This window comes from Balaenoptera physalus (assembly GCF_965194825.1).
Source record: "Balaenoptera physalus genome assembly, chromosome: 3".
NCBI classification, from domain to species: Eukaryota; Metazoa; Chordata; class Mammalia; order Artiodactyla; family Balaenopteridae; genus Balaenoptera; species Balaenoptera physalus.
Window position 1 is genome coordinate 25712969 of NC_138890.1, and position 26824 is coordinate 25739792.

At 45.5% G+C, this 26824-nt stretch overlaps 1 long non-coding RNA gene and 1 pseudogene across 2 annotated transcripts in view; one reads left to right on the forward strand and one right to left on the reverse strand.

Annotated features, from left to right (window-relative positions):
- The first annotated feature begins 678 nt into the window (after window positions 1-678).
- The window catches only part of LOC309658258, a 215668-nt gene continuing 189522 nt past the window's right edge, over window positions 679-26824 (forward strand). The window contains exon 1 of the long non-coding RNA XR_014262149.1: window positions 679-861. This is a non-coding gene — a long non-coding RNA (uncharacterized lncRNA). The remainder of the gene's footprint in view (window positions 862-26824) is intronic.
- On the reverse strand, window positions 1635-25322 carry LOC309656990 (annotated as a pseudogene). The gene is made up of 5 exons: window positions 25093-25322; window positions 19734-19850; window positions 19382-19544; window positions 11143-11159; window positions 1635-9346 (listed from the first exon to the last, which is right to left on the reverse strand). The product of its transcript is annotated as an uncharacterized misc_RNA (transcript).

Here is a 26824-nt window from a genome sequence, read left to right on the forward strand (position 1 = left end):
GAGGCCTTAGTTACTTGCCACATAGACCACAGGGCTGCTTGAGTGTCCTCACAACATGGCAACTAGTTTCCCTCAGAGCAAGTGATCCGAAAGAGAGCAAGGAGAAAGTCACAATGTCTTTCATGACCTAGCACCAGAGGTCATATAGTCATTTCTAAATACCTTATGGGTTACCAGCTCAGCCCTACTCATTTTGAGAGGGACTGGGGGCCTCAGTTCTTCCCGACTTGGCCTCTTATCCTTCCAGAATACCAGGAAGCAAGGATCATTGAGGGCCATCTTGGGAACTGGCTACCACAGCTGGCTAGAATGGAACTGAATTTTTCCTTACTTCCCAATAGATGGAAACAAATAACAATGCTGGAAGAAAAAGTACAAAAATAAAAAGCAGAACAGGACTGCTGAAGGAATAAAGTAATAATAATAGTATAATAATAACAATAATAGCTATTGTTTACTGAGTGCTCCCCTTATATTGGACAAAGACCAAGATCTTTCCATGCTTCATGACAGCAGTTGACAAACTATGGTCTGTGGGTCAAATCTGGCCCACAAACAGGTTTTGTGAAGAAAGTCTTAATGGAACTCAGCCACACCCATTCGAATATGTACTGTCTATGGCTGCTTTCACCTACAACAGCAGCTGAGCAGTTGTAACAGAAACCTTATGGTCTACAAAACCAAAAATATTGGGCTTCCCTGGTGGCGCAGTGGTTGAGAATCTGCCTGCCAATGCAGGGGACACGGGTTCGAGCCCTGGTCTGGGAAGATCCCACATGCCGCGGAGCGACTAGGCCCGTGAGCCACAATTGCTGAGCCTGCGCGTCTGGAGCCTGTGCTCCACAACAAGAGAGGCCAATAGTGAAAGGCCCGCACACCGCGATGAAGAGTGGCCCCCACTTGCCACAACTAGAGAAAGCCCTCGCACAGAAACGAAGACCCAACACAGCCATAAATAAATAAATAAAATTAAAAAAAAAAAATATTTACTATCTGGCCCTTTAGAGAAAAAGTTTACCAACCTGGACTCTATCTCGTTAAAACCTCATAAAAACCCCATGAGGTTAAAAACAATTGTTTAAAAAATTTAAAAACCCATGAGGTAAGTGATATTACTTTCCCCATTTTATAGATGAAGAAATGTAGCATCAGATGTTAAGTGACTTGCCCAAGATGGTATTTATTGTAAGGTTCCTATCAGGGAGCCCGACCTCAGGGTCTGGGTTACACTGGGCTAGGACTCGGAGATGCTGGCTTTTCCAAGGAGCTATGTGACCTTGAGCAATTACTTAATGTCTTGCTCCTCATTTTTCTCTGCTAGGGATAGATTTTAAAATGTCTGTCCACGGGGAGGGGGAAGGGTAAGCTGGGACGAAGTGAGAGAGTGGCATGGACATATATACACTACCAAATGTAAAATAGATAGCTAGTGGGAAGCAGCCGCATAGCACAGGGAGATCAGCTCTGTGCTTTGTGACCACCTAGAGGTGTGGGAGAGGGAGGGTGGGAGGGAGACGCAAGATGGAGGGGATATGGGGATATATGTATATGTATAGCTGATTCACTTTGTTATAAAGCAGAAACTAACACACCATTGTAAAGCAATTATACTCCTATAAAGATGTTAAAAATAAATTAATTAATTAAATGTCTGTCCAACCACTTTACGGGAAGGTCAAATGATAAATATAAAAGTGGAATGAAAAAAGAGCAAACACTTCAACAAAAAGAATTAGTATTCTTAGCGTGTGATGCTAAGGCTTACAAAGAGAAAGCGCTCCGGGAGAAACTCCTAGAGGAGAAGTAGATCAGTTATCCCTGCAACACAGACCACCCAAAACGTAATGGCTTAAAGCAACAACAATTTATTACTTTTCATGACTTTGTTGGTTGTCTGGATGGTTCCTTTGCTGGTTCCCCCCGAACTCACTTATGCAGCTGCATTCAGCTAGGGCAGCAGTTCTCAACTAGGGGTGATCTCTCCACCCAGGGGACACTTGGGAATGTCTGGAGACATTGTTGGTGGGTGCTACTTTCATCTAGCAGGTAGAGGCCAGAGATAATGCAAAACATCGTATGGTACACAGGAACCAAATATCAATAGTGCTGAGGTTGAGAAACCCAAACTAGAGAGTCACCTGAGCCAGGAAATTCAAGATGCCCTCACTCACATGTCTGGCATTGGTGCTGGCAGTTGGCTAGGGGCCTCAGCTCTCCCTCACATGGCCTCTCATCCTCCAGGAGGCCAGCCCAACCTCCTTCCATCACGGTCTCAGGGCAGAGTCCCAAAAGGGCCAGGGTGGAAGCTGCAAGGCCTCTTGAGATCTGAGCTCTTGAACTCACCCAAGGTTGCCTCCATCACATTCAATTGGCCAAAGCAAGTTACAAGGTCAGCCCAGATTCTAGGCAGTGGAGGAAGAGACTCCACCTCTGCTGGGGAGAAGCAGCAAAGTCACATTCAAGGGGGTGCGTATACTGGGCTGGGAGAAATCTATGACTATTAAACAATCTACTACGAGTAAGATTAGATATGTTTCAGCTCGAGTCCCACAGCTCAAGGGACAGATCTAAGCCAGTGGTTCTCCAAGTGTGGCCCCCAGACCTGCAGCATGAACATCACCTGAGAACTCACTGGAAAGGCAAGTTCTTGGGTCCTATCCAATCCAAATGAATCAGAAACACAGTGATGGCAACCAGCAATGTGGTGTAACAAGCCCTCTGGATGATCCCGCTGCTCGTTCAAGTTTAAGAGTCCCTGGTGAAAGGGAGCAACCAGATCAGACAAATGTACATGCCCAGGACACTGGCTCGAAAGATGGTAGAGGCCAAAGCATCCCTCTACGACTCCGCCTCGCCTCTCCCTGGTCTCTGGTCATTCACCTGAACACAGAACTCTCTCCTTCATAACGGAGTTTAGTAGAAATAGTCCTTTTACTCCCAACAGAATCGTGCCATCTGTCAAGGGCACAGGAACATGAGCGGCTCTTATTGCACAACAGAGTCTGCAGGCCAGGCAGGGAGGAACCTGGGAAGGCAGCCAGCCCTCCTCGGGAGCTGGACCGGAAGAACCAGAGGGCTCTTTTATTTTTGTTTTTGCTACTAAAGATACTAGCAGAGGGGCTTCCCTGGTGGCGCAGTGGTTGAGAATCTGCCTGCCAATGCAGGGGACACGGGTTCGAGCCCTGGTCTGGGAAGATCCCACATGCCGTGGAGCAACTAGGCCCGTGAGCCACAATTACTGAGCCTGCACGTCTGGAGCCTGTGCTCCACAACAAGAGAGGCCGCGATAGTGAGAGGCCCGCGCACCGCGATGAAGAGTGGTCCCCGCTTGCCGCAACTAGAGAAAGCCCTCGCACAGAAACAAAGACCCAACACAGCCATAAAAATAAATTAAATAAATAAATAAATAAATAAAAAAGAAATGGTAGGGAAGTTCATATTAAATAAAATGGTTTTTTAAGGCTAAAAAAAATACTAGCAGAGCCCATTTAGAGTTTTTTATCCTCAGCCCAGAACTTAAATTTGCATCACTGATCAAGAAACAGAATGGTAAACATCATATGATATGTTTATATGTGGAATCTTTTTTAAAAAGTGATACAAATGAACTTATTTACAAAACAGAAATAGACCCACAGACATAGAAAACAAACTTATGGTTACCAAAGGGGAAGGGGGAGGGGAGAGGGATAAATTAGGAGTTTTGCCATACACCTGAAACAACACTGTAAATCAACTCTACTTCAATAAAAATAAAATAAAATAATAAATAAATTTTTTAAAAGAAGCAGAATGGGACAATACTGCTACCGGTGACTGCCAGCAGAAAGCACGTAGAGTGCAATAAGAACCCCTGTCTTTCAAACCCACCCCCACCTACACAAACACACACACACACACACACACACACACACACACACACCGTGCTCTGCAGCCTTCAGGCAAAACCAGAGGCAAGACACAGTCAAGTTCCCAAGCTCCCCTTGTGTCCCATCTGATAACTATGCCTCTGGTTTTTTGTTTTTGTGTATTCTGGAAATTACTGAGACATATACTCTGGTATTACTGAATACCTCAAGAGTGCTACACAGGGGAGCACTGAAGTCTGCGCTGTCCCTGTGTACCAGGGAGCCTCTGGCTGGAGGGGAAAGTGCAAGAACAGGGTCTCTCCCACCTCCCACTCCAGGAACCCTCCCGCCCAGGGCCAGATGGGTCCTCAAGCTCTTGATGGAGGAGGGAGATGTGTGACCCCCGACAGTGGCCAGACTCAATTCCAGACAGCGTAAACTTTTCCTGATTCTTAGATAAACCACATGATCCAACAAAAGGACCCATCTTTGTTCAGCACAAAAATGTCTCAGCAGCCTGAGATATTCACCATCTCCAAGGCAGGGACTAAATGGGCCACTGGAGGGCGGGGGCACGGATTTGGGAGAGGAGGAGGTCAGAGGACTTTACTGGCATTAAAGTAATCTTTCTGATCATTGGCCCGATCTTTGCACTGCAGAGGCAGCTTCCCAAGGTAGCGAGGCCTTCTCGCTGGAGTTATGACGGCAAGAGGCAAGACACTAACAACCAATTGCTGGGGCATTTAGGAACCAGACAGAGAATTTAAACACAGCAGTTTCCAAACAGGAGCCACCATGAAGACAGGAGGACTCCCTACACTCAGTCCTTCTATTGTATGAATTGGGATTCTTCATAAAAAGATCATTTTCAATAAAGGTTCCATTGCTTTAAAACAAAACTTTGAAAACAACTGAACTGGATGACTGCTAAGGCTCCTTCCAACTTTCAGACTCCTTGTTCTGAGTATTAAGTATCTGGGTGCCCAGAATAGTCGATAATACCTGAACCATAATCAACCTCCTTATAATAATCTCTAATATATGAATCTAAACTATCCTACAGCATAAACAACCCAACATGACACTGATTTCACCTTCCACTGAAAAAGTTAAGTTCATCCTCCTTGGCTTGAACAGGGGTGGCAGAGCTGTTTCATTATTTACCTTTTACTCTTTGTCGCTATGAGAAAATGGTGATGACATCTTTTTGGCCAGATGGAACTGATGGGAGATTTATGGAGCAGCTGAGAACTGTCAAAGCCAGGCCAGGCCGATCCCACAAGACAATGACCATGGCCTTTTCATCAAGGAGCACGTTGCTTTCTGGAATCCACTAACACAAGAGGTTCATATCTACCCAGTCATCAGCAAGATTATCCCAACACCCCACCAGCTGCCGCCACCCAATCCGGGGGCCTCCGCTCCCGCTCCTGAGGGATGGCATGTGAGTGCGCAGGACTTACCCCTCACCCACCATCACACCACACCACCCCCGCCCCAGTCTGGCACCCACAGCCCTCCCAGAGTGGGAAACTTCATCCAATGCCTTCTCCGTTACAGAGATTTCAGAAATTAGTCACAGAAAGGAGGGAGCGAAGACAGCGGAGGTTTCCTGAAGGAACCAGTAACAAGATCTGGGCTGTTTCACCTCGAGGTCACAACAGCTCAGACTGTCCCTGAGTTAGCACCGAGTGGTCAAGAATGAAATCAACCTCTGCAAACCCTCCGCTGACTTGTCCACCATCTACTTTGTACAAAGAGCTTCCTTAAGGCGGGGCCTCCAGCGGATGGGCCTCCCCGTTCACTGAGCCTTTCTCTTTGGAAATTTTGATCCTTTCCCCACCGCCAGCCTCAGAAGATGGTGCCAGTGCCCACCCGTTATCAGAAAGAGGCGAAGGAATTGGAGACTAGAGTCCAGCATTTGTTTGAAACAAGGGTTTAGATGAGCTTCCCATCCTTATCTTGTAAAGATACACGCAGGGACTCCTGTGGCTTTGGTGACCATATGCCCTACTCTGCATAGGACAGCCCCAGTTTGTTCCTCTTGTTGTCCCAGAATTGTTACTGATATCACTGCCTTTCACTCTCAAAAGTCCCTGTTTGGACAATAAACTAGGCAGTCCCTCTACCTTTGGCCCGGTCACCACCTATGCTTTTCAATAAGAATCTGGAAAGCCCCAGATAGCCCGGCAAGCCAAGAGATGTGGGGATTAAAAAAAAAAAAAAAAAAAGCCAGAGATAACATATATTTCAAAAATAAATTTTAAAAAGCCAAAGCCAAAGAGCAGCGATGTTCGTTAGTTTGTAACAGGGGAACATGGAAACAATCCAAATGTCTATCAATAGGAAATGGTTTAATCGATCAAGGCTTGTAATATGGAATACTCTCTATCAATTTAAAAGAAAAAGGTGGATCTATATGTACTAACATGGAAAGATCTCCAAGGCAGTTTGGCAAGAGAAAAATAGCAAATGGTTGATCAATGCAACAGGAATGATCCCAGTTGTCTTTTCTTTGTACTTGTGAGTGTAGATGTATGAAAGGTCTAGAACAACACTGTCTAATAGGAATATAAAGTGAGCCACTATGTAATTTAAAATTTTCAAGATCCATATTTTTACAAAGTGAAATTTATTTTATAGAACCCAATGTATCCAAAATATGATGTAAATCAATATAAAAAATTATTAATCTTATTTTACTTATTTTGTACTAAATCCTCAAAATTGCACTTACAGCAGTCTCAATTCTTAGGACCCACATTTCAAGGGCTCAAAAGCCGCATGTGGCTTATGGCTATGGTATTATTCAACAGCTCAGGGCTAGAAGGACACACACCAGGTAACAAGTTATCTCTGGGGAGGGAAGTGGGATTAGGAAAATGGAGTGATTTGTCTAGGATTTTGAAATTTTTACAGAGGATATATTCACTACTTACATAATTTTATAAAACAACAAGAACTGGAAATTTTAAAAAATAAGGAGCCAGAACATGAGATGTGAAGCTAACAAAATCTATGAATGAGCTTTGTGGAATCACAGTATTAAAATCAATGCATCAAAAAATAAATAAATAAAAATAAGAATAAAATCAATTAATCAGCCAAAAAGGGTCTGCATTTTTGTTAAGTTTGGCCACAGCCAGCCTCAAGGGCCATGGGGCTGCACTAGCCTGCCCAGCCGCTGAAAGACAGCTTTCTGAGGGCCGCCTTGCTTGTTCTCCACCTAGAAACGGGAGCCACGGTGCATCCCACGGTGCATCTGTCACAACAGAGAGACAGGACACTGCTCTCAGATACTTAGACTGAAGCTCTGTCAATGTGCACACAGGAAAACCTGTGCCATCAAAATAGCCTGGGGAGCCTGTTTAAAAAGCAGACTCTTGAGCCCTGCAAAATAGGAGTTTCTGAGGTGGGGCCCAAGAATCTGTAATAAACAAGAACTCCAGGGGATTCCTAACCCAACTAGGATACAAAGGAACATCCTTCTCTTCTAGCCAACTTGCCACTGCCAGATTCCTGGCTAGAATCTGATTTCACCTAGAATCGTGCTGCCAAAAACTGGTGGAAGATAGGAAGTCCACTCAGAACTCCCTCGCCCCACCCTACAGGAAGATGATCTTCTTTCACTGTACGTACTGAATGATGCTTAAAGACTCCGCAACTTAGAAACAGGCCATCTCTTGGTAAAGACTGCCTTGTCCAGAATTAGCCCTGCTTCTAACGCTCTAAATCAAAGACCCAGGCTGGTGGACCAAGGCCTGCCCTCAGCCCCTGTTCCTATTGTGGGAATGCAAAAGGTGTTTCTTTCTACTTCCACCATCCAGGATACTGGGACATCTGGGTGGAAGGTTTTCCCTTAAGGTGAGACCTTGTGTCTATTTGGTTTTTGTTGTTGTTTTTTACATCCTTTTTTTTTCTTCTCTTAAAAGAAACCAAACATGCAATTCACTATTTAAAAGGGGTGGAGGACGCGCGGAGGCAATTTCTTTTTTTTTTTTTTCCCCATTTCAAAAAGCTTTATTGGATAGTGCTTGTTTAGAACATTTACATTTAATGTTATTACTGATACAGTTAAGATTAAATCTACCACCATGATATTTGTTTCCTAATTATACCATTTCTTTATTTTTTGCCTCTCTTTTCCTGCCCTCCTTTTCATTAATGGAGTATTTTTAATGATCTCATTATTTACTCTGCTACTGGCTTACTGACTATCCCTCTTTGCTTTACATTTGTAGCTGTTGCTCTAGGGTTTACACTAAATATCTCCAAATACTATTATACCTCTTCATGTATAGTGTAGGAACATTACAACAGCAAAGTTTTTTCCCTCTTCCTATCCTTTGTACTAACTGTTGTACATTTTATTTTTGTGTTATTTTTCATGGCCATTTCCATAATCTTTCAAATGTAATTTTTTTAAATAAATTTATTTTATTTCTTTATTTTTGGCTGTGTTGGGTCTTTGTTGCTGCACGTGGGCTTTCTCTAGTTGTGGTGGGTGGGGGCTACTCTTCATTGCGGTTCATGGGCTTCTCATTGCGGTGGCTTCTCTTGCTGCGGAGCATGGGCTCTATACACATGGACTTCAGTAGTTGTGGCTCGCAGGCTCTAGAGCGCAGGCACATGGGCTTAGTTGCTCCGCGGCATGTGTGATCTTCCTGGACCAAGGCTCGAACCCATGTCCCCTGCATTGGCAGCCAGATTCTCAACCACCGCGCCACCAGGGAAGCCCCAAGTCTTCCTAGCATCTCAAGCTCAGGAACTTGTGGTCCACAGGTCTCTATTTGCAGTGGTTGGTGTTCATATAGAGCTTCTTCAAGCTTTTGAATGGGTGCTAATGAAATATGTTGACCCATTTTGATGTCTGTGGAAAATGTCACTGGTTTTATAGGTTTAGGTTTCTCAAGTTGCATTTCCAACTAGGTAGATCTGTGTTTATGCTGAGCCAAAAGTAGAGCAATGGAGAGATCAGAACTCTCCAGTTCATCTAAAAAAGCCTTCTTATTCTTCCTTTTTAGAATCTGCTGCAGTTGTTCTTCTTTTTGTATAAATAGTCTTCTTTGTTCATTTTCCTGTCGTTCTACCTCTAAAGCTTCTTCCAATTCCTCCTGTTCTCGAGTCAGCTTTAACTTATTTTTCTGAATGACATCTTTGTTTTCCTTTTGGTCTATCTCCATTTTCTTTTTGGTGTTGTCCAAATCCACGTTGTTGGTCAAGTTGAAAACAATTTCTTCCACTTCTTCCAGGAAATCATTATATTCTCTTAGACTAGGAAAGTCTTCTTCCCTTTTATTGTATATCTTTAGCACTTTTTTCTGAATCTCAACTTCCTGTCAACAGTAGGATCTTCAAAGAGTTGTACCCTGAAGTTGCTTTTTCTAAGTGGAGTGCCACACTCAGGACAGTTTCCAGCTCCTCTCAGAAAGAGTAAATCCACGTAACTTTCACACCTTCCGCACCAGCTTGGTCCAGCGGCCCACCTCTCCCGCCCCCTGGGGAGGCAATTTCTTCAAAGGCATATTCCCAATAGTGAAAAGTTATTGCTTACATGTGTATAGTATCTTTCCCCTGGTTTCTGGTTATTCTGGTCAATAACCTGAAATTGACAGGTATGATTATCTTCATTAAAAAAAAAAAAAAAAAGACAGGAGGTTCAGCGAGTTGGGGGCGTGTGGGGAGGGAGAAATTAACTTTTACCCTCCCTGTTTGGTCTTGTGCTAGGTAGTGAATACAGAGGGTCACGGTTCATTTTCACGACAACAAGGAGAAGCTGGTATAGTTACTCTTCCCATCTTCACAACTAAGGGAAGGAGTTGGCGGGCTCGCAAAGCTAGTGAGAGGCAGATTATCCACTGGATTCCTCCGCTGGGGCTCGCGCCCCTGCTTCACACAGAAGAGTTCCCTCTGACACAAAATGATTTACTGCCTACTTCACCCCCACTCAGCCACATTTAGCCGATTAAAAGAAAGGCGCTCTCACCATAGTTAAACAAGCAGATGAACGTTTTCATCAAAGCTAAATGTCCTTTAATCATCTGATGCCCGCTCTCCGATTGGGATTGACATGTATACACTGATGTGTATAAAACTGATGACTAATAAGAACCTGCTGTGTAAAAAAATAAATAAAATAAAATTCAAAAATTAAAAAAAAAAGTAATCACAATGTCAAAGTATGTAATACCTTTCACTTCCACCTTGAAAAGCATGGATATTAAAGTGCTAATATTAAAAAAAAAAATCATCTGATGCCCACTCTCCTTCCCTGACACCTGGCCGCTGTCTGTCTCCTTGTAGAGGAGAGAGAGGAGGGAGAGGAGGGAGAGGAGGGAGAGGAGAGAGAGGAGAGTTTTCCTTCGCCTCACCCACAGCAGCCTTCCGAGGCCAGGCTGGGGGCATTCCGTCACACCTGGAAACTCCTTTCCCTGGAAGTTACTCCCCGAGCCTCCCGCCCCCCCCCCCCCCCACATCGCCACCTCCATCACCATCTCTCCTCGCTCTCAATCTCTCTTTTCTCGTTCAATCTCCCTGCCTCTCTTCCGGTCCTCTAGGAAAAGCAACCAGCAGCTAAGGCAGCCCAGCAGAATGAAGAGCGGGCAGGCGGACTCGTGTCTGGGGCAGCCTCGGCAAGTGAGAAGGTCAAGGTGAGGTGCAAGAGAAGCGAGCGCGAGGAGGAAGCCCGGGAGCGGGGCGTGGACTGCGCCGCGGTGACAGTCTGTCCAGATGTCCTCTTGGTACTGCTCTGCCTTATCGCTCTTCAGAGGGAGGAGACGCCTCTTAGATCTAAAGAGTGCTGGGTGGCGCTCACCACGGAAACCCGAGAAGGTTCGGCACCCAGGCCCAGGCCCAGTTCTCCTGGAACACCCCCCCCTCACCCCCACCCCGCCCAGCATGTTGCCCCAGGGTGTTGCCGGGGCCTGGACACCATCTCCGACACTTCTGCTGCAGCTCTAAATCTGACCATGTTTGCTTCATCCAAGGCTTTCCCTTCTGCAGGTCTGAGCCCCCAGATGTAACACCCCTTAGTTGTCACCTCTGAGCCCCCCGGGGAGGGAGACATAAGCAGGTGAACCTGATCAGGGCGCACTGGAAGACTGAATCACAGCCACGGAAAGACCCCCTTCCTGTGCAGGAGGCACTGCGCACGCGCAGAGACTTCGCCCAAAGTCACTGCTGGGTGGGTTTCAAATGATCAATCCGAAAGCATTTGCTGTACACCCACAACCTGCCCGGAAGTGTGTTAGAACGTATTCTCTGCCCTCAAATACCTGAAGACAAGGTAACTCACGGGAAGACAGGCACTTCCTAAACGGAAAAGCAGCGCCCAGAGGCAAGGGGTTACTCTTACTCTGCACAATTATTTTTATGCTTACTGTAGTTCTATGGCTTTATAGTTGGAGCAACAAAATGGTTTCTCACACCTCTGCTCTTCACCCCTACATTCCCCAAGCTCCACTCCAGCTTACAACCTTTGCCAACGCCACTCTAGAATGTTTTTAAAAGAGGAGGTGGGGTGCAAAAAGAAAATGCTAAGGCCCTCCAGCCACCTTCTTTTGTGGTTATTTGCAGTTTAGAACTATGGAAGGAAGGGGGTCTAACACTGGAGCCAAAATGAAGACACAGTACAGGTGGAAGGCCTGAAATCATCTTGGATCAACTTTCCCACAGCAGGCCTGTCTGCTTTTTTTCCCTTAACAGCCTTGTGTTCTCCATTCCAGGTTAACTCCGTCACCAATAATACTATTAAGGGCCCCTGTTTAGTAAGCACCTACTACCAAGCAAACAGTATGCTAAATCTTTTTGCTTGAACAGTGTTCTGGTTATCTACAGCTGCCTAACAAGCCATCCCAAAACTTAAGTGATATGAAAACAACCATTTTATTATAGTCGCTGATTCTGTGGGTCGGGGATTTGGACAGGACATAGCAGGGATGGCTTGTTCTGCTCTATGAAGTCTGGGGCCTCAGCTATGAAAACTGGAACAGCTGGGTGCTGGAATCATCTGGAAGCTGCATCACTCACAGGTCTGGCTCCTGAGCTGGAATGACTAGAAAGCTGGTTCATCCGGAACTGTCAGTCAGCGGACTTACACGTGGTCTCTTCCTATGGCTTGAGCTTCCTCACAGCATGGTGGCCTCAGGGTAGTCAGACTTCTTATGTGGTACCTCATGGCTCCAGGAGCAAATGTTCCAGCAAACAGAAAAACAGAAGTTACATGGCTTTTTCTGATCTAGCCACAGAAGTCATGTGGTGCCACTTCTATAGTATTTTACCGGTTATATTGATAGAAGCAGTGTCAAACCTGCCCCACATGCAAAGGGAAAGGACATACCCACCTACCCCACCCCCCATGGGAGAAGGGCCAAAGAATCTTTGCTTTACTACACTATCTTCTTTAATTCCCAAACAGTCATCTTTTGAAGAAGTATGAGTATTATTCCCATTTTACAGATGGGAACATCAAGGTTCAGGGAGGTTAAACAATGAAAACAGCCCTACTCCAAAGCTTGAGCTCCAAATCACTGCCCACAAGACTCACTGCCTGGCATTTCTGATGCCTTCCTTTGTTCTGGATGCTCCCCAACACCACCCCCAGCCCAAACTCCAGGACCCTTCTTTCCTCACCTCTTTCTGTTGGTTTACCTGCTCTGAATTCCCTTCTGTCCTAGAAGTAGCCAATGATACTTCCACCTCCATCCCACATCCCATCTTCACCAGCTTTGGGGCCCAGGATGGAAATTTCAAGGAAGGCAGCCCTCCAGGTTTGACCAATCTCTAATGTCAGCCACTTGTGGGTTCTTCATGGTCTTTTAGGCCAGAGTAGGAACGGCCTTTGTCCTATGGAATCCCCACTGACTCAGGGCAGCTGGTTCAGTGGCCTGGGGCCCTGATGCACCCAGCCTTCATTCTGCCATTGGCCCATGGCCAGTCCTAACTGGGAAACAAAACCCCACCAGTGTTTGAGTATCTCCTTTATATATTATCATCAGGTGCCTTAAAATAAAAAAGAAGGCTTTAGGAAGACAAATGGTAAAAATACTGGTAGCATACACTAAAATGACAAAAGGATACTAGCTAATATAAAAAGCTCATAAAAATCAATAAGAAAAAATGAAGATCTCAATAGATAAATAGATAATGCAAATAGGTGATACATTTTTAAAAAGAAAAATACAAATGGATTACAAACATTTGAAAATAATCAAAATAATTTAAAATAATTATACTCTGATGTTTTCACCTCATATATTTGCAAAGATTCATAAAATGAGAATTCCCAAATTGCTTTCCAGAAGTATTGTACACAATTATACTCATGTTTCACTCATGTTCTAAGAGAGGGGCTCTTCCTGGGCTGCAGCAATCAGGAGGCGGGACTAGGATTGGGACCTTAAGAGGGTGTAGGATATCTCATCTACATCTCTACATTTACATTGTCTATGTTTTAAAAACCCATGGAGTTTAAATTATCCCACTTAAATTGCTATGTAAATATTTGATCCACCACAATGCATAAAAAAGGATACATAATCGTGATTTCTGCCCTCTCCTTCAAATCCAAAGGGTTTTATTGGAGTTTCCCCTATTTAATGAGTGACTAAAATATTCTTAGCAGAAACAATGCTCTGGCAACTATGAGGAAAACAAGCAGAATCAAACATGTGTTATGTCTTCAAGGAGTTTACCATGGACGGCAGGGCTGGTTGCCCAGAACCCAAGAAGCTACTCAGCCACAGATACCCCAGACATATGAACCAGCAGTGCTACTACCTCAAGGTCAGAACCATGTCACAAGGCCAGAGCCAAAAATGCTTGCTATGGCATTAAGAGAGTAAAAATGCAAATCACAAACTGGGAGATGATATTCACAGTAAGTAAATATCCAACAAGACACTGGTATCCAAATATATAAAGAATTCCCACAAATCAGTAAGAAAAAGACAAAAGATTTAAACAGGCCCTTCGCAAAAGAGGACATTCAAAAAGCCAATGAACATTTGAAAAGTTGCTCAATTTCATTAGTCAGTAGGGAAAGGCAAAATAAAACCACACTGAGATAGCCCTACACTCTCATCAGAATGGCCTAAAATTAAAAACTGATTATACCAAGTGTTGGCAAGGATGTGGAGCAACTGCAATTCTCAAACACTGCCAGCATGAGTATAAACTGGTACAACTGTAAATTGGAAAACTGTTGAGTAGAATCTACTAAAATTGAATTTATGAATATCCTCTGGCCCAGCAATTCCACTCCTAGATATATACCCAATAGAAATGTACACATATGTTCAACAAAAGACATGTGCTAGGGTGTCCATAGCAGCACTCACTATTCATAACAGTCAGAAACTGGAACCCACCCAAAAATGCATTAAGAGAGAAAGGGTCTAAAAAAGAATGAAATATTGCCATTTGCAGCAACATGGATGAACCTAAAGATTATCATACTAATAAGTGAAGTCAGACAGAGAAAGACAAGTATTATATGACATCACTTATATGTGGAATCTAAAAAATAATACAAATGAACTTATTTATTAAACAGAAACATACCTACAGACATAGAAAACAAACTTATGGTTACCAAAGGGAAGATGCGGGTAGGGATAAATTAGGAATATGGGATTAACAGATACACACTACCATATATAAAATAGATAAACAAACTCTTAGAGGAAAACATAGGCAGAACACTCTTTGACATAAATCACAGCAAGATCTTTTCAATCCACCACCTAGAGTAATGAAAATAAAAAACAAACCATAAACAAAAGGAAAAGACAACCCTCCGAATGGGAGAAAACATTGGCAAATGAAGCAACTGACAAAGGATTAATCTCCAAAATATACAAACAGCTCATGCAGCTCAATATCAAAAAAACAAACAACCCAATCAAAAAATGGGCAGAAGACCTAAATAGACATTTCTCCAAAGAAGGCATACAGATGGCCAAAAAACGCATGAAAAGATTCTCAACATCACTAATTATTAGAGAAATGCAAATCAAAACTACAATGAGGTATCACCTCACACCGGTCAATGGCCATCATCAAAAAATCTACAAACAGTAAATGCTGGAGAGGGTGTGGAGCAAAGGGAACTCTCCTACACTGTTGGTGGGAATGTAAATTGGTACAGCCACTATGGAGAACAGTACGGAGGTTCCTTAAAAAACTAAAAATAGAATGACTATATGATCCAACAATCCCACTCCTGGGCATATATCTGGAAAAACCATAATTCGAAAGGATCTATGCACCCCAATGTTCACTGAAGCACTATTTACAATAGCCAAGACATGGAAGCAACCTAAATGTCTATCAACAAAGGAATGGATAAAGATGTGGTACATATACACAGTGGAATATTACTCAGCCATAAAAAGGAACGAAATAATGCCATTTGCAACAACATGGATGGACCTAGAGATTGTCATACAGAGTGAAGTCAAAAAGAGAAAGACAAATATAATATTGCTTATATGTGGAATCTAGAAAAACGGTACAGATGAACTTATTTGCAGAAATAGAGTCACAGATGTGGAAAAAAAACTTATGGTTTGCTTGGGGAAAAGGTGGGGGGGTGGGATGAATTGGCAGATGGGCATTGCCGTATATATACTACTATATATAAAATAGATAACTAATGAGAACCTACTGCATAGCACAGGGAACTCTACTCAATGCTCTGTGGTGACCTAAATGGGAAGGAAATCCAAAAGGGAGGGGATATCTGTATATGTATGGCTGATTCATTTGGCTGTACAGTAGGAGCTAACACAACATTGTAAAGCAACTATACTCCAATAAAAATAAATAAAAATAAATAAATAAAAATAAAAAACAACCACAAGATTTACTGTATAGCACAGGGAACTATATTCAATATCTTGTAATAACCTATAATGGAAAATAATCCAAAAACAAGAATACACACACACACACACACACACACACACATACACACAAACATATATATATATACACATATATCTGAATCACTTTGCTGTACACCTGAAACTAACACAATATTGTAAACCAACTATATTTCAATTAAAAGAGAGAGAGAGAGAATGGGTCAGTAGTAGTATTTTCATACAATGAAGTGTTACAAATTAAATGGAGCTAACTACAACTACAAACAATGTAGATGAATCTCACAAACATATATTGAGTAAAAATTGCCAGACACAAAGAGTCTATATTATATGATTAGATATATGTGAAGTTCAAAAATAGACAAACCTAATCTATGTTGTTAGAAGTCAGAATAGTAATTATCCTGGAGGAAAGGGGAAGGGGCTTCTAGGTACTGGTAATGTCCCATTTCTTGAATTGGGTACTAATTACACAACCGTGTTCAGTTTGTGAAAATTGACAGGGCTGTTCACTTTTACTTTGTTCACTTCCGTGTGATGCTGGAAAGAAAAGTTTCCAAAAACTGGGAAGGCTTCAGAGCCACATACGTGCTCAGCGGGGGGTAGCAAGTGCACTGCTGGACTGGGTCAGGGCGTAGGACACCCCAGGGTTTGTCACAGGAACAAACAAAGCTCACTCCCTTAACCGAAGGAGAATCTCCCAAAGTCACTGCCCAGGATCACTGCTCAGGACCCAGGAACTGGCCGAGGACTGCTCCCAGGGCCACCTGGTCCCAAGTCCCCTCTCACCACTTCTTATGGACAAGCAGTACAGCTTCCCCTAAAGAAAAGTACCTAGAGCTTCTAGAAGATGATGGCCACATCTAGGGAGACAGCAGGGTACTGAGGGTCCACATCTGATCTACCCTTGGCTGTTCTCACCACTCCTAGTTCTAAATGTCCCAACTCCCCAACTCTCACCCCACACATTCTGTTAGAAGAAAAGAAACAAAGCACCCTGAATTACTTCTACAGAGGTGTTCATTCAGAATAGCTTTTTGTGAGGGCCACTGCCCTGGAAGAGTGGGGGAAGCAGCTCTCCCCATCCAGGTGGGCCATCTCCATATCTACCCAGGACTGAATAACTAGGTCACCAGTGTAACTCAAACAGATGGCATGGCGGTATCCAGTTCACATTCTGCTAGTTTCAACATAGCACACGGTACATATGACCCACCCTGCAAGACACACAGCTAGAGTCTCCTCTCCACTGCCACAACCAATTTCATAATAATCAAATTCAGTATTTTTTTAATTACACGTAAAATAAAATGGAAAGGCCCGCAGGGAGTAGGAAGACTTAGACCGAGTTCTTAAAGAATGGGAAGATTCAGAAATGCCTGCTCCTCTCCATGAGGGAGAAAGGTGATGTTTTCCCCTACTTAATTTCTCCGTAATAATCTGTATTTGAATAAATAAACCCTGATAAATGAGAACCCAAATTTTCCCAAGGCCTGCATTTTCCTCTGTATGTGTTTGGTGGGTGGTCCTCTCTCAGCAGTTGGAGTAATCTTGATGATCCTGGGCAGGTTGGAAGGGAGCAAGTCTGTATCGAAGCCAAGAAGAAATCCCCGCCGCCCCCGCCCCCTCCAGCTTCCCAGAAGAAAAGGAACCCTGTAAGGAATTATGAGGCTGGAAATAAAGGGAGTCTGAATCCCACCTTCCTAGATGGTTGGTGGCTGTGCGCATCCTTAAGGGGATTGAAATGTATTTGTTATTGTTATCAGATTATATTTCTTTAAAAAAGATCCTGGATAAAACCTACTTTGATACATAAAGAAAAATGAGGAGACTAGGGTAACAGTGCTTAGACATCCAGGAAGGCCCAGGGCCTACCGGCAGATCACCACATCTAAAAACATTTCGGCGCAGAGCCTGGCCTGCAGATCTCTGCTGAGGGTTCACCACGGGAAGGGAAAGCCGAGGCCGGCCACAGGGCCTTTGCGAAGGCTGGAAGACCAGCCTGGGTTGCATCTTTCCTCTGCGCCCTGTCCTCAGGCCCGGCTGCAGGCAGCTCCGACTCCAACTTGCAGCAAGCTGGACAGGTGACGCCGCCAGAGGCTAGACCGGTGGCCGGATTTGGAGGTCCCACCGACCCTCAGGGCTTGGGAGTTCTCTCCTCTCCTCTCCCCGCACAGGTCACCCGGAGGCTGGCGAAACCTCACTCTACCGCAGTGCGAAAGGTAACCTGGCGCCGGGCAGGCGCTTCCTGAAGCCCTGGCGGCCCTCTCCAAATGACAAAGCCGATTTTCCTCCGGACGCCGGCAAGCAAGGTTGCCCACAGAGTCGCCAAAGCGCTGCTCTCAACAACTATTTCCTTGGAAGAAAAGAAAAGAAAAAAGAAACCGTCCCCTCCCCCGCGAGTGATCTGCACCCCAAGGCTTCCCCCAGACGGGTCGATTTCAGCCTGTTAATTTCCTCCTGGGCCCGAGTGGGAGTTCTAGGCCCCCCGCACCTTCATCCTGGCCCCCGCCTCTTCGCCCCACCCTCCGGGACCCCCGAAGGGGCGGCGGGGCCTAGCCGAGGGCGCTGCGCGTGACCCCGAGCGGAAGGGCCCCAGTCTGGGTCCTAATGCGGGTGGCGTCTCCCTTGACAGGCGGCGTTTGGGGACAACAGCGGGGACGGGAGATAAGGTGACATACCAGAGCAGATTTGGTGCGCGCGCTGATACTCCTCTCCCGACAGGAAACGCGGAGCTATTTAAAAGACCCTATCGATTACTTTATCTTTCCCGGAGGAAAGCTTCTTGCAGAGAGACAAAAGATGTTCCTTACCTAGAGATACAAGGCCACAGCTCTCCACACACAACGGAGGGTCTGCACAGGCGACGCCCAATTAGGGCGCAGGGACACATGTATACCGCAGAGGGCAGACCCGCGTGTGTGCCAAGAACAGCTCTGGAGGGCAAGAGCGGAGAGGAGGGCAAGGGGAATTTCACAGGATGACTTGCTGTACCCTTTGAATTTTTTTTTGACCGTGTGCACTTAAAGCACACACCAAGAAAGTGACTATGCACTTAAAGTACGTGTATGTGTACCCGTGTCGTTTCAGCAAACTTAAAGCTTACCAGTAAGCACATTCAAAGCGGGTTACTGGTCTCTGTGAACGTATTCCACAGACACACGTCCCAAAAGTGAACGCTCCATTGTGCTCCTTTTAAGTGCTTGAATGTCTGCAACTGTCATGTGTACACTTAAAGTGTGGGGAGACGTCAACACGGCCCTTTAGAGTGCGCTCATTTTGTGCCTGCATTCCCGCATTTCGCCAATCTGTTGGGAGCGCTGAAGGCCATCAGCGATATCCCGCTACTGACACCGAATTTGCTCCGGAATCCCGAAGCTTGTTGGCCTCCGGGTCCCCTGCGCCATGCCCCGGGGAGGCTCCTAAGAAATATCGACTGAACCGAATTGCACGGAATCGAATGGTTTTTTTCTATGCAACAATTTGCACCCTAGGCATTCTCAGTGCGCTCCGCCGGGCTGTGGAAACGTCGCTGCATTTCGCAGAGCAGGCTGGAAGATGAGACAAGGAAGGAAGTTGCGGAAGAAGGAAAGGTGGCGGGCCTAGGAAGGTTCGATCGCCCATTGCCAGCTTCAATTCGACACTGACCAGGCCGCAGCGATCCAGGGTAGAAGCTCCGGGGGCCGCGGTGTCGGCCCGAGCCAGGGAGGCCGCACAGATCTGGGCGCGACTCTTGAAGCTCTCTCCGGAAAGCCGCGGCCGAAGACCCCAGCCCAAGCTGCAGCACTGCAGACCCCGCGAGCCCCCCGCGCTTTGGGCAAAAACAGGCGTCCGTTTGCCCAGCTCGGCTTTTCCCAAAGCTTCTTGTTCACGCCAAGGGCTCTGCCAAAGCCGCGGCTCCCGAGCTATACAACCAGCGGGCAGGTGTTCACCGGCCCTAGAAAATCCATTTTCCTCTTCACCGTTTTCCGAATCGTTGTCTATCCGACTCGAATGTCACCTGACTTTTCCAGCTGTGACCTTCAGCGACGGGATCCTGAGGGACAAGTTGCAGCGTCTTGGTTCTCTCCGCCTGCCCTCGCTGTTTTCGCTGGAGCGGTTTGCAGCCGGGGGCGGACTGCGGGACAGAAGAGAAAGCACGAAATCAACACCAAACGACAACGGAAGTTTAAAAGCGATCTGGCAAACCTTAACACGTGTTTTAAAGCGGGTGACATCTAGGGACCCAGGATAAATTCGGTTATAGAAACATACCCCACAAAGCATGAGAAAGTGGCTTACACAAAGATACTATTAACGAAAACTGTCAAGTCAAAAATGCAAAGGAGTCAGCCGAAGGTAGTTCCTCTCAGAAAAACAAAAACAGAAACAAATGCATAATAAATAAGACTTAAATTTGCAGGAAATGTCCCCAGAAGGATTTTTTTTTTTTAAACCTGGATGGTGGTGGGAATTAACTGAGAAGGGGCAGAAGGAAACCTTTTAAGGTTATGCAAATGTTTTTATATATTTTTTAATGTTTTTGTAGCTTGACTGTGGTGGTCCTTGCACGGGTTTATTCATGAGTCAAGATTCATTGAACTGTACACTTAAACTGTGTTCATTTTGTTCTAGGTACATTATGCCTCAATAAAGTTGATTTTAAAAATAAATAAACCTGGAAACAACTTTGTCTTTAGGGAAGGAAACTGGGTGGCTGTAGAGAGGCCTGGAATACTTTACATTGTATTTCCCTTTTTACGTGTTTATTTTGAGTTTTCATTGTTGTTTTGTTTTTACGGTGTATTACTTACTCAAAATGTATAATTAGGATATTCAGTGATGTGAATATAAAACAATCGTTAAGGAAACCAACAAAAACAAGAACAGAAGATGCTTATACACCCTCTTGTAGGGACAAGAAAAAGTGTGCGCTGTCCAAGCCCAGAAAATATTTGGGAAGGGGAAATATCTTTAATGTTCAGACTCGTTTCATTTGTCCTTTTGCGCCTATGTTTCAGACACCAACGAAAAATGAGGACCCAAAACTTTTCTGGTGTTTACGTGTGGTATGGGTGGCTGTCATCTCCTTGAGGACTGAAGGACTCCAGGGCAGGCCAGCCACAGGAGAATTCCACGCAAGGCCACAGGAGGCTTTCCTGGCCGCCGTGTCCCAGCTCCCACGAGCACTATCCCGCTTGGAGCAAAGATGCGATGGCTCCTTGTGCCTCCTGGAGAAGGCCAGAACTTGGAGTGCTCGACACCCCGAGATCCCTCCCAGAGGTGGAAGCAGGGGCTCCCAGAGGCTAAGCAGGCCAACAGGGTCCCTGGAGCCCAGAGAGGCCCCAGAGCCCGGCCCACCTCCCTATGGAGACCAGTGACTACAAGGGTCCCACCTCTGTTTTGGGGGAACCAGATATGACATACCTCCACTTATCACCCTGCAAGATAGGGTAGAGTCACTTTGGCCTTGTTAAGACAGATTCCAGCTCTGGTTCCGACTCAGAGCTATTTCAGAGAGAGTTTTGGAGGCTGACCCTCAAGAGACAGAGGGACGGTGGGTCCAAGGCCAGGGGCCAGGAAAACTAGGACCTGCCAGACTCCTCTGCTGGCCTGGGGACAGGACCTGGGTGGGGTTACCAGGCCTTCCCACCAGCCTCATCTACTGCCCCACTCACAGCCACCAGACCCACAGCACCTTCAAGCAGCAAACCAAGGCATTGATTAATGTGGGGAGCTGCATTCCCATTGACCCCAAAACTGGGCTCTAGCCCTGGACCAAAGCACAAGTCAGGGGGAAATCATGAGAGCAAATTTGCTGAGTGGTAATCGGGACCATTGAGGTCCTGTCCCCGGATAGTGCTGGAAGAGTGCTGGCCACCCCACTCCCCTCTCTCTGAAGCTCCACTGACCACCCTCCTCAGTCTTCCTACCACTGATGGCTTAGCTCCAGTTCCCTCTCGGAGACTGGAGATTTCATTGAAGTTTCAAGCCATATACACCATTGATTTGTAAACTCCAAGATGAGGGGTGAGGCCCATAAATGTGCATTTTTAACATGTACTCCAGGGAATTCTGGCCTAGATGCTTCCACAGCCCAGGATTCTCTTCCCCTTCTATAAAGGCATAACTTGACTCACTATATTTGGAGTTTATCTTGATTGTGTTTTTTAAAAAAATCTCTTTAAGGCAATATACATGCATATGGTAAGAACAACAACAGCAATAAAAAGGAGGAAATTGTCCTAAAAAATGTACTAAAATGTCATGTTTTATTCCTGATCCCCCCTCCCCCAGTACTCTTCGCCAGAAGTTTCCGTTACCTTTTGTTTACCCTTCAAAAACTTTTCATAGACCCACATATATGTACATATGCCCATATTTAAAACACAAACTCTGCATCTTGATTTGACATTTAATGTGACTCAAAAGTATCCCTAAGAATACGTATAAATGTAACTAATTCTTTCTCATGGCTGCTAGTATTCTGTTCCATGGGCTATATAATTTTTTTAACCAGTCCTCCACAATAGATATATTGGGGTTTTTTTTAACGTTTTGATTCTTTAAAAATATTTAAAACTGCAATGAAAATACTTTACTAAACATACATGTGTGTGTAGAATCGTCCTAGAAGTGGAAATACTTGTTCAAAGGGCTTATGCATTTTTAATTTCGACAGTACTAAATTGCTGAAGAGGTTTCCCAGTTTACACTTCCAATCAACAACGCAAAAGAGTGACTAGGCAGAGTAATTATCAAATTTTGTGATCTTTGTCAGTCTGATGAGTGAAAACCCTTGCCTCGTGGTTTTTAAATTTTTTTCTTCCTTTCTTTTTTCCTTCTCTTTCTTTCTTCTTTTTTTCCTTCCTCCCTTCCTTCCTTCCTTCTTTCCTTCCTATGAGCAAAGTTCTGCTAGTCTTGGCCAATTTGTCAATTGTTTTGTTGAGTCATTTTCTTATTGATTCATGGAAGCTCTTTCCATATTGTGGAAATTAGACGGTTTTTTGGTCATTATTTCTAGCACTTAAACTGTGTGCCATTTTCTCTTTGATTCTATTCTGGTTTTGTTTTGCTGTACACAAATTATTTTTATGCTGTCAGGTAATACAATTCATCTTTTATGGTTTCTAGGTCTGTAGTTCTCCTTATCCACGCTTCCAAATATATAAACACTCTAAAATTATTGTCTTAGTCATCTATAGTACTGTTCTGTTTCATTTCTTAAGTTTAAATCTTTAAGCTATCTGGAATTAAATGTATGTGGTGTAACACATATTCACTTTATTTGGAATATGTGTTGTTGTATGGACCACATTCCCCCAAAGAGCATAATATCACAATTGGTAGGGACCTTATTTCCCATCTTATCCAGTTTCATTTTGTAGGCTAGACAACCACCAACATGACTCTCCACCCCTCCCCACTGCCCAGGTGAGTCCAGGTAACAACATGGGATGTTTCCCAGAATAGCACAGCTGGGAAGGGACCTTAGGTGCACCTAAAACCACCTGGGAGACAAACATGAAACCAGTGACCAGAGAGGAAAAAGGATGTGCTCGAGATCAGCCAATCAGTGGGAAGCAAGACAAGATGTCAGTACTAGTACTGGTAGTACTAGTACTAGTGCTGGCTCACAGTCTAGTACTCATTCTGGTACAGCTCTGCTTCCTTCAGGGTCTGTGTGCCTTGGGCTGTGAAACACCAGCACCTGATGCAAGGTGGGCACCCAGTCAATGCAGGTAAACAGATGCAGAAATCAGGCCAAGTATCCAGTAGTGACTAGGCTATGAGTCACCTGGAGGCTGGGGGGAAGTTCTGGCCCACTCTTCTAAACCTTTCCCCTCAGTCCCCCCCCAACCCCCCCACACTCATACATACATACACACAAATCCACCAGCCAGGTGGATCTGCCCGCTGTTTTCCACTTATGTGGGCTCCAGGCCCTTCTTATGGCTGAGCAACTTTGGATAGACAGCCTTTAAAGCAGCCCAGGGGACTTCCTGCCTGTCCCAGCTGGCTAGAGGAGGCTAAACCCTGGGGCAAAGGAAGCCACAAGCCTGGCAGATTACAGGAGCCTTGGGGACATGAAGATAGTATTTCCAGGGCTCTGCTCAAACTGCCCAGAAAGCAGGACCAGCTTTATAATTTGTGGAGCCCGGTGCAAAATGAATGAAATGTGGAGCCTCTTGTCCAAAACGTATTAAGAATTTCCAGACAGCAACAACAGAACACAAGGCCCTTCTAAGCTCAGGCCCTGTGAAGCTACACAGTTGGCATACCCATGAAGCCAGCCTTCAGGGAAGGATAGGGTTAATTATAGCAGGAGGCGGGAGAAGCATCCTCCCCAGACCTCTAAATGCTCAGCTTTTAGGGTAGAAGTGGACTGGGGGATTACTCATAACAGCCAAAAGGTGGAAACAACCCAAATGTCCATTCCGTTGAATGTAGAAACAAAATATGGTATACCCATACAATAGGGTATCATTCTGCCATAAAAAGGAACAAAGTACTGACACTTGCTGCAACATGGATGAACCTTGAAAACATTATGCTACGTGAAAAAAGCCAGTTACAAAAGGCCACATATTATATGATTCCATTTGTATGAAATGTCCAAAATAGGCAAATCTACAGAGACAGAAAGTAGATTAACTAGTGGTTACCTCAAGATGGGGAGGTGGGAGATGGGGGAGGGTGTGGGGTTGATGGCTGAAGCCTACAGGTTTCCTTTGGAGCTGATGAAAATGTCCTAGAATTAATCTTGTCATGATTGCAACTCTGTGAATATACTAAAAGTCATGGAATTGTATACTTTAAATGGATGAATAATAAAGTTGTTACCAAAGAAGAAGGGGGGGGGGGGGAAGGAGGAGATGAAGGAGGGGGTGGAGGAGGAAGAGGAAGAGGAGAAGGAGGAAGAGGACGGAATGGAAGAGATTATGGAGGAAGTGGAGGAAGAGGGGGAGGCGGAATCTTACATTTCTCCCTCTCTTTCTCTCTGTCACTCAGACGAACTATATGCCAGAAGCCCCCGTGTCGATGAAGGTTTTGGTGAACCCAGCATCCCCAGTGCAACAACCTGGTCCTCTTCTCTAGCTGCGTGCAGTGTGTGTTGGGGGAGGGGGTAGTGTCTTGCTTCCTCTCCAGCTGGTATGACTCTAGGAGTCAGCGACATGCAAGAAAAGAAAACATTCACAGCCCTGTAGTCAGTCCTGTGTTCGAATCCTGAAACTGTCACTTTCCGTCTGTGTGACCTTGAGCAAGTCACTTCACCTTCCTGAGCCTCTTTCTCTTCTGTGGAGCCGTCGAGATAAGCGGGTGCGCGAAGACGTTCGAGGGTGTATGACTCACGCCGTGGGAGTGCAAGAAATTGGTACCTGCTGAGCCAACCCGAATTAAGGCGATTCCCGGGCAGGAAAAATCCGGTGCCACGGAGGCCGCCCGGGCTCTTCCGGAGCCCAGGGCGAGGGCGGCAGCCCCCAGAGTCGCCCCCCACTCTCAAGCGCCGGCCCGGAAGGAAGGCAAGACGGCTGAGGGGCCCCGCGGCCGGGCCGGGGAGCCGGGGCGAGGGCCGGGAGCCGGGCCGCAGCCGCCGCTGCTCATCCATCAGCCGGACGAAGAGCAGAGGCGCGCTCTCGGCCCTCTGTTTGCTTTCTCGCCAATTATTGCCGCGCCGTAGCCCCTTTGTTGATACAGTAGTCCGAAAAAGTGCTAATGTTCATTTATCAGGGGGCCTGCCGGGGACTCCCACGAGTTGCGATTCTTCCCAAAATATAAACACGGGGCGAGCGTCCCAGACAGAAACCCCCATCTGTTTCCCCGGCGCGGGCCGAGAGCGAGGCGTTGTTGAAGATAAAGCCGAGGATAACGCCGCCTGTCTCCAATGGACGTCTCCCCGGCGCATTAATGACATTCCCGGTGATAGTTCCAGCTTATCTTTCAATTAATCATATATACCTTTTGCGGCCGACCCTGCTGATTGCAGGAAAGTGGGGGCCGGCTCGGGCCGCTCCGATCGCTTTCAATTAATAATATTTTATGTGCATAGAATGCTCCCAAGTCATCCTGGAATTTGGCTCATCTTAAAGCACTGACTCTTTAAAAGGCAAGGAAATAGATAGATTTTCGATCTCTCCTCTCTGCTCCTTTTGTCTTTCTCCCTCTCTCTGCCTTTCTCTGGACTGAAGGTTGTTTGTTTGTCCTGCTAGTTTGGCCAAAGTGCGGCTTAGAGAGGCGGCCAGGTTAGGTCAGTCGCCCTTGGGAAGGAAGATGCATCCCTGGTGGGGCTGGAGAATCAAGTTTCCTCTCTCCCTACCCCCAACCATTGCAACTTCACTTAAAGAAAACAAAAATGTTTTTACTGACTCAGAAATTGTGAGGACTGCGAAGAAAATTAGAAATTGCTCTTGGACATTTCTCTGCAGAGACCAGCATGGGTCACCCCAATTTTGATTTTGCTCGTATTTATCCGGTTTTGCCCCGTTTTCCTCTTTTTGGCAACGCTTAGGCCTGTTTTAGATCCAAGAGAAATTATTACCGGATTCCCAGAGGGTGTGGGAGGTTGAAAACTTATTGACTTTGTCCAAATATGGAGGGTTTTCTTTCCTCCCCTTTTCATGACACCTGACCCACAAATCTGTCAGGCCTAGGAACCCCCATACCCGAAAATAAGTGATAAATCTTCACCGCTTTGATTTGCAGAGGAAATGCTGAATTTTTCTCTTCCTCCAGAACTCTCTTAAAACACACACACACACACACATACACACACACACACACACACACACACACACTAAAAACAGAGATCCCGGATGCAGCCTCGATGTCCCCCATTAAACGGTAATATTTCAGGCGTCGGCTCACACTCATCTTTCAAACTGTCATCGCGAGCCGCCCGGCCAGCCCATTCACTTAACAGCGCTCCCAGGACCCTCGCTCCGAGCTCTTTTCAGCGAGACGTTTAATTGAATCGGATGTGGCTCGTTTGCCAGACGTCACCGCCTCGGCGATAGGCATCCTCTCCCATTCCCCAAAAACATTCTTGAAAGGCGAGGCGGGCCCCCATGCTAGGTTAGCTGAAGGCAATTACTGTAACATTGGCCAAAAGCT